Source organism: Hemicordylus capensis, chromosome 3 (genome assembly GCF_027244095.1).
Source record: "Hemicordylus capensis ecotype Gifberg chromosome 3, rHemCap1.1.pri, whole genome shotgun sequence".
Taxonomy (NCBI): Eukaryota; Metazoa; Chordata; class Lepidosauria; order Squamata; family Cordylidae; genus Hemicordylus; species Hemicordylus capensis.
In genome coordinates this window covers 89,292,101-89,304,846 of record NC_069659.1, presented here as the reverse complement: position 1 = coordinate 89,304,846, position 12,746 = coordinate 89,292,101, and positions in this window count along the sequence as shown.

The following is a 12,746-nucleotide window of genomic DNA, read 5'->3' as shown; positions in this document are numbered from 1 at the left end:
TGAATGCAGAGCACATTATTCCAGATTACCAAAGTAGATCAGCCAAGCCCATATCTTCCAGTATTTCACAGATAAAAATAAGGATGCACATGCAACACCTAATTGTCATACTAAGGCTTGCTGAGATGGCATACCACCTGCTATATGCTATGCACTGCATCATGCCTCAGCGTTGCATGCCCCTTTATATGCATCTACACTAGAGACCTGATACATCCACACACGTGTCCCTGTTAAATAAGGACAGTTGGAATCTTTGCAATAAGCAAACTCTTGCTTTTTTGTCATGGTTCCCAAAAAGAACTCTTGACATTTACTCTCCTGTTCCTAGGTATGAGAGGAACCGTAAAATGAACATTTTGTTCCACCATTGGGGGGGGGGGAAGTTTAGATGAATTATTAAAACTGTTCCTTTTTAACAGAAAAACCTTCTGTTAAACATTTGAATGTGGCATTTGGCAACTGGACCAATAATTTTGGCAAGAACATAAGAACAGCCCTGCTGGATCATGCCCAAGGCCTATTTAGTCCAACTTCCTGTTTCACACAGTGGCCCACCAGATGCCTCTGAGAAGCCCACCGGCAAGAGGTGAGAGCATTTACACTCACTTTACACTTGCAAGAACATAAGAACAGCCCTGCTGGATCATGCCCAAGGCCTATTTAGTCCAACTTCCTGTTTCACACAGTGGCCCACCAGATGCCTCTGAGAAGCCCACCGGCAAGAGGTGAGAGCATTTACACTCACTTTACACTTGCAAGAACATAAGAACAGCCCTGCTGGATCATGCCCAAGGCCTATTTAGTCCAACTTCCTGTTTCACACAGTGGCCCACCAGATGCCTCTGAGAAGCCCACCAGCAAGAGGTGAGAGCATTTACATTCACTTTACACTTGCTTACATTGAACCACATTTCCATTTTGTCACCCTGTTTCCAGAGATCCTTTTGGAGCTCCTCACAATCTGTTATGGAGTCCCCTAACCTAAATAGTTTAGTGTCATCTGCAAATATGGCCACTTCAATGCTTACCTCAACTTCTAGATCATTTATGAACAAGTTAAAGAGTACCAGTCCCAGTACAGATCCCTGGGGGACCCCACTTCTTACTTCCCTCCTTTGTGAAAACTGTCCATTTATTCATACCCTCTATTCCTGTCCTTCAACCAGTTACAATCCACACATGAACCTGTCCCCTTAGCCCTGACTGCTAAGTTTACTCAAGAGCCTTTGGTGGGACACTTTGTTAAAAGCTCTTTGGAAGTCCAAGTATACTATGTCAACTGGATCACCTTTGCCCACATGCTTATTGACACTCTCAAATAACTCCAAAAGGTTTGTGAGGCAAGACTTGCCTTTGCAGGAGCCATGCTGATTCTCCTTCCGCAAGGCCTGTTCTTTTATATGTTTAACAATTTTGTCATTACATATGGTGGATTAAGAAAATAGATTAAGAAAGTGGAGTATGGTAGATTAAGAAGAGTGGCTATTACTGAGTTACGTTATGTTCATATGTGTTCAGACGTCTATAGTGTTAGAACAGCTGTTGAAACACAATTCAAAGCACAAGACATTAAATGAAATAGGGTGTTGTGAACCAGATAACCTCTTCTCACAATTGGTGAGAAGAGCTTCCGGCAGGTCTGCGGGGAGAGCGGGTTAACTTACCCCTCCCTGCAGACGATCGCCAAGCCATCCCTGGACAGCCAATCGGCCGCCCAAATGATTACCGGCTCCATCACGGAGCCTGTTGGGGCTGCAGGGATCGGGGGCCTCCTGGACCCCAGAAGTCACAGGATGCCCTGCGCAAGTGCACGAGGCATCCTGGGGAGACCCCCGGGACCAGAAGGCTTGTTTGATCCTCCTGGCGGGGGTCTACTTGTGTGTCGCTGCAGCGCAGAGCCACGCCATGGCAGCACGCGATCAGAAAACCCATGTTAGCAGAGCATTCTCTCTGCTAACCTGGGTTAAGGGGAGGGCTACTTGGGCGGGCTAGCCGCCAGAGAACCACTGGGCTCAGTGGTTCTCACAATGGGGAAAACCAGGCTGGACTCCTTTAGCCTGGTTTCCCCCCATCATGAGAATAGCCTCAGAATGTTACAACTGGATGGTGGTTGAAAACCCAGTGTTTACAGGACTGATAGAATAGCAATACTAAAGCCGCATGATTGATCTTTGTAGTGTAGCAAGTTTTTCTTGCTTTGAACTCAACAATTCTCATGAGGGATAATTAGGACATATTAGCAGGTTTCTTCCTATCTTCAAGTACTGAATTGAAGTACTTTCTCTTCCTTCAGGGGAAAGTAGGCATCCTCTCTAATAAAACGCTTGGTGTCCGTCCGTGGACGGACACCAAGCGTGTGTCCGTGCCTCCCTGGCCTGTTCTGTGCGTGTGCGGAGCGCATGCGCAGAACAGGGCAAGGGAGACACGACGGCCGGCACTCATCGGCCATCTTGGGCGGCCAGAAGCGGCCGCCCCGAAGAAGCCGGGAATGCGGGGAAGGGGGAGACTGGCCGAGGCGCGGCCAAGGCGGCGGCAGAGCCGCACCGCCGAAGGCGGGCGGGGGGAGGAGGCGGCGGGGGAAGCTGGCCGAGGTGGTGGCGGAGCCGCCGCCGAGGCCTGGCGCTGCCGCCGCAGCCAGGCGGCTGCGAGTCCTTGGGGCCCTTGCCCGGCCAGGGAGACCGGCCGGGAATGTGAGGCGGGGGCGGGGCGGACCAGACCGGCAGCGGCGCCCCCAGAGTCCGCCCGGCCGCCGCCACCGCCCACTCTCCCGCCCTCCCAGCTGCCCAAATACTCCTTCCCCACTCCCCCCCCCAATGATTAAGGGCCAAAATGGCCCAGAAGAATGCCTCCGCGGCCGCCGCCATGGCCACCAACCGCCCTCCCAGCTGGCTGAGACTTCCTTACCCGAAGCAGCCCGCGACAGTCGGGCGATCTAAAATCCATTTTTTGTGAAAAAGAGAGGAGCTCCCGAACAGAGCTCCTCTCTGTGCTAAGCCAATGCCCAAACTGCTGCTATGGACGCAAAGGACGCAAAGGACTTTTCCCGGCGGGTAGACCGGGCCTCCGGCGTCCTTTGCGGCGCGCACATGCGCACGCGCGCAAAGCGCCTTCAGTCCTCTGGAGGCCTTGCTAACGAGAGGAGCTCCGTTCGGTAGCTCCTCTCGTTTACTTAAAGCATTAGGTAAGGACACATGCGGGCGGGCAGCTGGGAGGGAGGGCTGGCTGGCTTGCTGGCGGGCGGGCGACGGCAGGGGCACCCTTAATTGCTAATGTGCTCGGGGGGGCGGCGGTAGCGGGGGCGGCTGGTTTCCAGCGCCCCGCTTTTAAGTTAAATACGGGCGCTGGAGGGGGCCGAAGAGGCGGGAGGGGTAAGCAAGCCCTCCCGCCTTAAAAGAAAGGGCCCCCCGTCGGTGCCGGTCTGGACTGGGCCGGACCGTGCACATCCCTACTCCCCATCCCTAGCAATTTTTAAGAAACTTCTGAAAACACATCTCTTCAACCAAGCTTTCTCAGCTTTTAAAAACTTGTTTTTAAATTGTTTTTGGCTATTTAGTTGGTGTTTTATGATGTTTTAATTGTTAATTATTATTTTATGCAGTTTTATAATTTCTGTTTTAATTGTTAATTGATTTTAATGGTGTTTTAATGTAAACCGCCCTGAGCCTTGTGGAAGGGCAGTATAAAAATTTTAATAATAAATAAATAAATAAAATATAAATAACAATTAGAGGCCGAATTCCTGTAATTCTTTTGCCTGGCCCTATTGCTTTTGCATGGTGCCTACATATATATAAGGGTTATGTTTTCAATGTGACTTGCCTGAATGGAAGCATTTTGCTGCTGGTCTGGAAAGTGCCTATAACATGTTTGTAGTGTAGATAGATGCCCACCAACTACAGCTCTCCCCAGAGCTGAAGGAAGACACTTTGCCTCTACCTCTGAATGTGGCAATTATGACATTTCCTGTGATTTCTCTATTATGATGCGCTCATTGTTTCCTTGGTGATGGCTAAAGATCAAAGGCTCAGTGTTGTGGAGGATTCAGGAGAAGAAGAAGCATCTCACAGGGGCTGTGAGAAACGCTCCCGGTGTGCTGCCTTCCTTGTTTCTGAAGGACTCATCAGGCTCTTGCCACCTCCGGCCTTTGTCCTTGACTGGCCCTCATCATGGGCTGAGTGTGCTTTATATCCTACCTGTCATGTGGGATCCGTCTCATGAGACTGCCGCGTCTCGCAAGACTCCGGCTCAGCGTTCTGTTCCTCACGAGATCACTCCGTCTTGCTGTGAGTCTGGAAGGACCATCATCAGTTTTTTTCCCACCAAGAAGCGAGCCAGAGTGACTCCCTCGGGGTCTAGGAGGGGCAGTGGCACCCAGTCAGGTGTGGTGAGTTTGTCACCATCCCACTCTTCATCACTCGCTCCCCTGTCAGTGCCCTGACACACTTCCTTTCTTTGTTTGATTCTGTAAATAACCTTTGCCAAGGCTTAATTCTACAGATAGTGAGGGGGAAAGATACTACATTGCCTGGAGGTTTTTCACACATAGCTTCCATCTCTTGGGGTAAATGTTGAGCGAAGCCACTTTGAATTACACTTGCGGCATGAGGGAAGCAGCTCCTCTCCTCTACTCTCAGGTTTTCTTTTGGTGTAGGTTCACATTGCATGCCTCCATGTTTTCCTTCTAGCCAATGGGGAGGGGGGGGAGAGTGCTCCTTGGATAGGAACAAAATGTTGCCTTATTTATGTATGTATTTATTTATGTATTTATTTAACACCTTTTTAGCCCCAAACCCAAGTCTCTTGGCGGTTTACAACAATACAATAAAAACAACAGATAAAAAGACTAAAACACTTCAGCAATTAAAATTTAAAATGTTAAAACTATTAAAAACACTATTAAAACAATATTTAATTAAAAGCCTGGGTGAACAAATACATCTTGACTGCCTTTTCTAAAGTTGTAAGAGATGGGGAGGTGCTTCAGCAGGAAGTGTGTTCCAAAGCCTCGGGCAGCAATGAAGAAGGCCCATCCCCGAATAGCCAGCAGACGAGCCAGTGGCAACTGCAGATGGCAGAAGCGTATCTAGGGAAAATAGCGCCTAGGGCAAGCACTGAAATTGCGCCCCCTGTCCAAACATCTGACACCCATCTTTCAGATAACTCTACCATAATATCAGCTGAAAAATACAAGTCAAGCTCGTTAATCTTTTAATATTTCAAAAACTATTTAGCAGTGGATGTAGCCAGACCAAGAAAATGCTGGAAAACTACAAATTTCAGTATGCTGGGGCTCATGAAATACCTAAATATTATGCGGAGGTATACTTGCAAAAACTAAATAGAAGTGCCTGTCTAATTCTCTGCTATACATGGTAGCATCACAATTACATAAGTTTTAAAAATAAATCGAGAATTTGACTTTTCCTAGATACTCTGAAAATAATTAAATGATATGCAGAGTAAACTGTGTCACTGCTTGGAATATATTCTAGTCTTTCAGAAAGACAGTTAAAATGAGAGAAAGAGCAAGAAACTCCCAGTGGGTCTTAATACTAAGGATTTCACACTGATTCAAAGACAAATTCACCATTAATAGCCATATTATTAAGACATCACATTTAACTCACTTATCACAAGAAGCAAAGCAAGAGCAAATGAATACAATCTTAGCTCATAAACTTCAGCACAGTATTTACAAGCCCTGATTCTCTGTACATAGTGCCAATCTGAACAGGTGTACAGTGACCTATATTATATTAATTTTTTTTAAAAAAAAATTACCTGTAGCCCCTTTGGGGGGTCTGCTGTGGGGGGTTTGCAAAGTTTCCTCCTCCTCCCACTGGCCTCTAGGGCCTCACAGGCACCATTTGAGTATGTGCGGTGGTCATTTTTTAAAATATATTCTTTTAAAAAAATGGCCACTGAAAACAAAATGGCTGCCACACTTGCTCAAATGGCCTCTGCAAGGCCTGGCATGGTCTAGGGCTTCACAGAGGCCATTTGAGCATGTCCAGTGGCCATTTTGGTTTTGGTGGCCATTATTTATTTATTTATTAATTTTAAGAAATGGCGCCCCCTTCAAGTGGCGCCCGGGGCACGTGCCCTGCCTGCCCCCCCAGTTAAGCCCCTGGCAGATGGACCTCTCCAGATTATCTCAATGGGAGGTGTGGTTCATAGCAAAGAAGACATTCTCTTAAATACCCAGGGCCCAAGCTGTTTAGGGCTTTATAGGTTATAACCAAAACCTTATATTTTGCCCAGAAACTCATTGGCAGCCAGTGTAGATCTTTTAAGATATGAGTGATATGGTCCCTCCGTGATGACCCAGAGACCAACCTGGCTGCCACATTCTGGACCAACTGCAGTTTCCAGACAACATACAAAGGCAGCCCCACATAGAGAGCATTGCAGTAGTCAAGTCTTCAAAATCTTGTGTCCTAGACTGGGAGCATTTGTATACACTATCAGATTTCTTCCCTTTTTTCCAACACATGTGTGGTGTTTTAACCAGGGAAAACCTTAAGCAAGCGGACTAATATAGTTCAAAAAAGTCAACTTGAGCAAACAGAGGTTTTACTTTTGTAACTATAACTTAAAGAGTTTGCTTCTTGCAGCTAGGCAATCCAGCTCAATTTGCATTTCTAAAGAGCTACAGGTGAAACTCGGAAAATTAGAATATCGTGCAAAAGTCCATTAATTTCAGTAATGCAAATTAAAAGGTGAAACTGATATATGAGATAGACGCATTACATGCAAAGCGAGATGTCAAGCCTTAATTTGTTATAATTGTGATGATCATGGCGTACAGCTCATGAAAACCCCAAATCCACAATCTCAGAAAATTAGAATATTACATGGAACCAAGAAGGCAAGGATTGAAGAATAGAACAATATCGGACCTCTGAAAAGTATACAGTGTACTGTGCTTGATTGGCCAGCAAACTCGCCTGACCTGACCCCATAGAGAATCTGTGGGGCATTGCCAAGAGAAGGATGAGAGACATGAGACCAAACAATGCAGAATTGCTGAAGGCCACTAATGAAGCATCCTGGTCTTCCATAATACCTCATCAGTGCCACAGGCTGATAGCATCCATGCCATGCCGCATTGAGGCAGTAATTGCTGCAAAAGGGGCCCAAACCAAGTACTGAATACATATGCATGCTTATACTTTTCAGAGGTCCGATATTGTTCTATTCTTCAATCCTTGTCTTCTTGGTTCCATGTAATATTCTAATTTTCTGAGATTGTGGATTTGGGGTTTTCATGAGCTGTACGCCATGATCATCACAATTATAACAAATTAAGGCTTGGCTTATCTCACTTTGCATGTAATGTGTCTGTCTCATATATCAGTTTCACCTTTTAATTTGCATTACTGAAATTAATGGACTTTTGCACAATATTCTAATTTTCCGAGTTTCACCTGTATATCTGCATTCCTAAAGAGTTTGTTTGCTTTTATCATGTTAATGATTCTACTTCAGTGCCTCTCCCTATTTGCTCTGGTGTTTTCAGGAAAACTCTCTTAAAAACAGGATTTTAAAAACCCGGAAATACATTAAGATAAGCTAGAATTCAGAAGACAAAGCCAGATTTGTGTCTGGAGTGCTTCCAAGGATCTCGAATGGAGTTTGGGGTATGTTTGGCTGGTGTGTGATCACACACACACTCTCTTCCAAAGGAGATTTGCGGTAACAGCCCTTTGTGGAAACCCTCCTGGAGAAGTATCTTCACCCTGGAAATAGATCCACTTGAACAGGAAACTACAGACAAATGGACAACAAAATGACAACCTGTTTTGGGAATCATCTGAAAAAAAATTAAAAACAACAACAACAACCATGGATTCTGCCAAATATAATCTTTTAAAAACCATAGATTCTGCCATGGTTTTCGTTTAATGACAAAAATCATGACACAAGGTAAGGAACATAACTTGTTGCACTACTTCAGAAAAACAGAAATGAAAAGCTTCAGACACTCACATCACCAACAAAGAGGTAAGTGTTTTATTGCTAAAGAAAGCAACCTTTTGGTTTATTTCCTAGAGAATGAAATGCAACACTATCACAATGTAGGGATGTACGAAACGATTTGTAGCCGAATTGTTTTGTGCCCGAAATTGGCCGTTTCGGGTGATTTGTAGACAGAACAAATTGCCTGATAGCCAACTCAAAATGTTTTGGAGCCAAACCGAAATGCCCCTGTTTTGTCTCCGAAAGATTTGTAGTTTCAGCCGCTCCATTTTGCGATTGCTAAGTCTCTATCTCTAATCTAGATCTAGAATGAAATCTCCTTTAGTTCTTCTTCTGACGCGTCTTTGAATTTCCCACCCTTCAGTCCTACACAGGTGGAAGCAGGGCCGGATGCAGCAGGGAGTTTCCGTAGCGGCAGAGACAGGGAGCTTGCCGGCCCGGGAGCTCCATCCAAGAACATGTTTTGTTTTGTTTGTTTTTCTTCGTGAAACAACAAATCCTATTTATTTTTAACGTATTTGGACTTTCTCTTTAAGTGCAACACCCCATGCCTACAGCATTACCCTGCTACCAAGGGCGGTAGAGGAGAGGAGGACTATTGAAGATAAATGATGGCAACAGATACAGGAACCATCACATCATCATCACATCTTAGGTTAGCTATGTGCTGGTTTCTATTCACCAGTTTCAGTTCCTGGGTATTTCCCATAGCTCTTGTAAACTGTAAATGTTCCAGTTATTTATGGACACAACATAATCTGGCCATAAAACTTCTGTCAATGCCTAGTGTCATGGAAAAAATGAGTGACTATTTCTGAGCTATTTTTAACAACTGTGATTGTGGTGAGGGTGGTAAGATGGTTTGTTTAATTTTTGTTTCTGTCATTGGAGAGCAAACTCTATAAACTAACTTCACTTCCATGACATTATCTATGCCTTTCCCTCTATCTGCTGGCAATTGAACTGAAGTAGGATCCTAAAAATACTGAAAGTTATCCAGCATATGACTGACCAATGCCCTCTGGCTTTTTTACTCATATGCAAACTTCAAAGTGTTTCTTGAAACAATTGGGTAAAAATATGAAATTCATATGACTGTGGATAATAAGGCAGTTTTACTTTTCTGGAACTATGAGCTATCCCTCAATACAATGGATGAATGGATACAACAGTAAATGGAGCAAGAAAAATGTTTTACGTATTTTTTCTATTAATGCATATTATCAGAATTGCCAGTTATTGTACAGTGTTCACAGAATATATTCTGTGTACAGTGTACAGTTATTGTATAGTGTTCACAGTGTACACAGAAGACAAGACAGAAGGCTTGTAGTGGGTCAAGGGAAGAAAATCTTTACTCTCATCCTAATAGCAATTCTATATCATGCACATCTTTGGATCAGATTCTGTTCTAATCTGACCAAAATGTATGCCAGGGATACAAAAATTAATGTCAAGGATGTAGGTGTAATTGTATTTTCAGGTGAACTCATCAAGTATTTAGCCCATCAACCGCCGCCCACCCACTTGCTTGTAATGCTGCCTGCCTGGCTAAAGGAAAGGGTCCACTTTGCTGCGCTGCGGCCAATGTTGGAGCTCCCTGAGCGGAAATCTAGTGGCTGGTCCCTGGTTTGCTTTCCTCCTCTCCCCTCACTGCATTCTGTCTCCACCCACTTCCTGCCACCCTCTGCTCTGTTACTGCCACAGTTGCTTCGGTGTGAGCCTCCACTATGGTTTCTGAAGTGCTTGAACCAAAACAGGAAGTGAGTAGTGCACACCATGGTTGGTTTGGCTCCGGTTGGACCTGATTGGTCATGGATGGAAGCAATCAAGAAATGTTTAATCCAGACCCACAAATAAAAGTTTGGTTCAGGCTCCTAAACAGAATGTAAGACCAGTAGACCAGAATGAAATTGTACGAGTCAAGGATGTGAGGCCCATCAGCCAAGAGGTAAAAATACTAGAGCCTGACAGGAGACAATGTATGTAGCCAGGGTCATGAGACAAATCCCACACTCAGCAGAAAGAAACATAGAAACCAGAAAGAAAGAAACCAGGAGATACTGATAAGGAGTAGGGTCAGCAGAAAGGCCAAACAGTAACTCATGTCCAAGACTCTAATTGGCACCACAGGAAAACATATGTTTAACCACAAATGACATATGTCGATGGATGTACTGACTTGCTTTTAACCTATATAAACTGGCAACTGCGTACCCTGAGTGCGCAGTGCTTGTCAGACTTTTGACTTGTACTCTGCCTTCATGATCATGAATAAAAACTAATGTGAGCACCACCCTTGTTGTGTTGACTTGTAGAAATTTCTCTGTCAGGCAATGAGCTCTATTGTGGGAACCTTGTCTAATCCTCTTTAGTTTGGTTAGATGCCTCATTCTCTGTCAATTTGATGGAAGGATGATCGCAAGGGGCTGAATTAATCAGGAGGGCAAGGTTCCAGAGGATTTTCCTGCAACAGAAGCTTGTTGCACTGCCATTAAAAGCTGCCTCTCGGGAAGACAGAGAGGTTGATTGACCCAGAGGACCTACACTGCTGAGAGAGGGAGGCGGCAGCAATAGAGGAAGGGCAGGCATCGGACAGGCACCAAGCTCCTCAACTCTTTTCCCTCTCCCACTGTATCCCCAAATCAGTGTGGGCTAGTCAGTCACTGGTCATCCACACAGAATGGCAAATGAGCAGCCTGTGTGGCTTAAAATTCACACCTCAGGACTTCACACCTCAGCTGGGGGTGGGGAGGCAAAGTCTAAGTTCGCCAAGGGTACCAAAGATGCTAAGGCCAGCCCTGCTTTTCTTTCCCTAGTAGGAGGGTCTATCTAGATGGCAATTTGGGTGTTATCAATGGCACTGAGTGTTATCAGTACTCTGATGACACCCAAATCTATTTCTACAAGTGTCATGGCTCAGATTTCTGACTCAGAAGAGTCAGAGCAGGAATGGGAGGATTCATCTGCTAGTGAGGGCTCAGAGGCACAGCAACAAGAGTTGGCAGGGAGATCAGACTCTGGAGCTGAGGATTCGCAACAGCTGCCAGTTATGATTTCTGATGGGGAGGAGCCTGGGATTTCATCTGTCTTGAGAAGACGGCTCAAGAGGGAGGCTCAGTGGAAGTCACGCAGGCACAGGAGATCACTAGAGAGGAAGCCGAAGTGCTGACTCAGGGAAGCCTTCTTGAGCCATATATATTTGGTAGTCTCTCAATTGCTCAGGTGCTGTTTGCAATTTTCGCTTGTCCACAGACAGTGTGCTATTGAATTCCGTAACTTTGTCTGAGTTACAGTTTGCCTTGTTTGTGCTTTCCTGCTTTGTTCTGTTAATTCCTTGCTTCTGTTGTCCTTCGCTATTTTAATTCCTTGTCCAGTGTTTTCTGTTCACTTATTACTCAGTTATTGTTAGAGCGGGGTACCTAGTTCAGTTCAGGGGACTTAATTCATTTACTGTTTTTTCTTTGTGAGCCTTTTATTTTTCACTTGTGCAGTTCCGCTGCCGCTTTCTGTTAACTCACTGGGGAGTGCTGAAGGGGGTTGTAAATCCTGTTGGGTTAGTCGAGCTAACAGATTTACGACAACAAGTCAGCTTCATCAGGCAATGGCATAACTTTCCAAAATGTCTAACCTGAGGCAGTAATGGGCTGGATGAGGAATAACAAACTGAGACTGAATCCAAACAAGATGGAGGTTCTCATTGTAAGAAGCCAAAGTTTGGGAAATTGGGTAGGTCTGCTAGTTCTGGATGGGATTACACTCCCCCAGAAGGAACAGGTCCACAGTTTGGGAGCACTTCTGGACCCAATCCTCTCTCTGATACCTCAGGTAGAGGCAGTGACCAGGAGTGCTTTCTATCAGCTTAGGCTAGTTTGCCAACTTCACCCTTTTTTTGGAAGTATGACCTTAAAACAGTTGTGCACATGTTGGTAACTTCCAGGCTTGACTACTGCAATGCACTCTACATGGGGCTGCCTTCCTGTGTAGTCCGGAAACTGCAACTGGTGCAGAATGCTGCTGTCAGATTGGTCTTCAGGATGTTCCAAAGAGACCATATTACTTTGGTTTTAAAAGAACTACACTGGCCACCAATAGGTTTCCAGGCAAAATACAAAGTGCTGGTTATTACCCATAAAGCCCTTAATGGCTTGGGTCCAGGGTGTTTAACGCTTTCTTAGTTATGAACCCCGCTGCCTATTAAGATATTCAGGAGAAGTTCATCTGAGGGTGCCACCAGCTTGTCTGCTGACAACTCAGAGGTGAGCCTGCTGACAACCCAGAGCTGTGGGACGCACTTCCTGCTGAGATTAGAGCTGCTCCATCCTTTTTGGATTTTAGGAAACAACTAAAGACACATCTCTTCGGCCAGGTTTTTTAGCTATTTAGCCATTTTTATGGAGAGTGATTTTAATTTGAACTTTTAATATGTTTTAATTGTTTTTAAATTTCTTTCTTTGTTTTACTGTTTTAAACCGCCTAGATACTTCAGTAGTGGGTGGTTTGCAAGTAAGTTGCAAGTAGTGGGCACTATGCAAGTAAGTTAATTAAATAAATACATTTATTCCAACATAAACTCCAAGAGAAAATATCATGGGGCATCCACATGATTTCTAAACACGTTGCATAATTTCTTAGCACCATCTGCTGGCCATTTCCTGACAATCCATTAAAAAAAAGTCCTCCTTTTATTCTGAGTTGAAAAGACATGGCTTTTTCATGAATTGTCAGCAGATGGCCAACAGATTATGCTGAGAAATTATGTG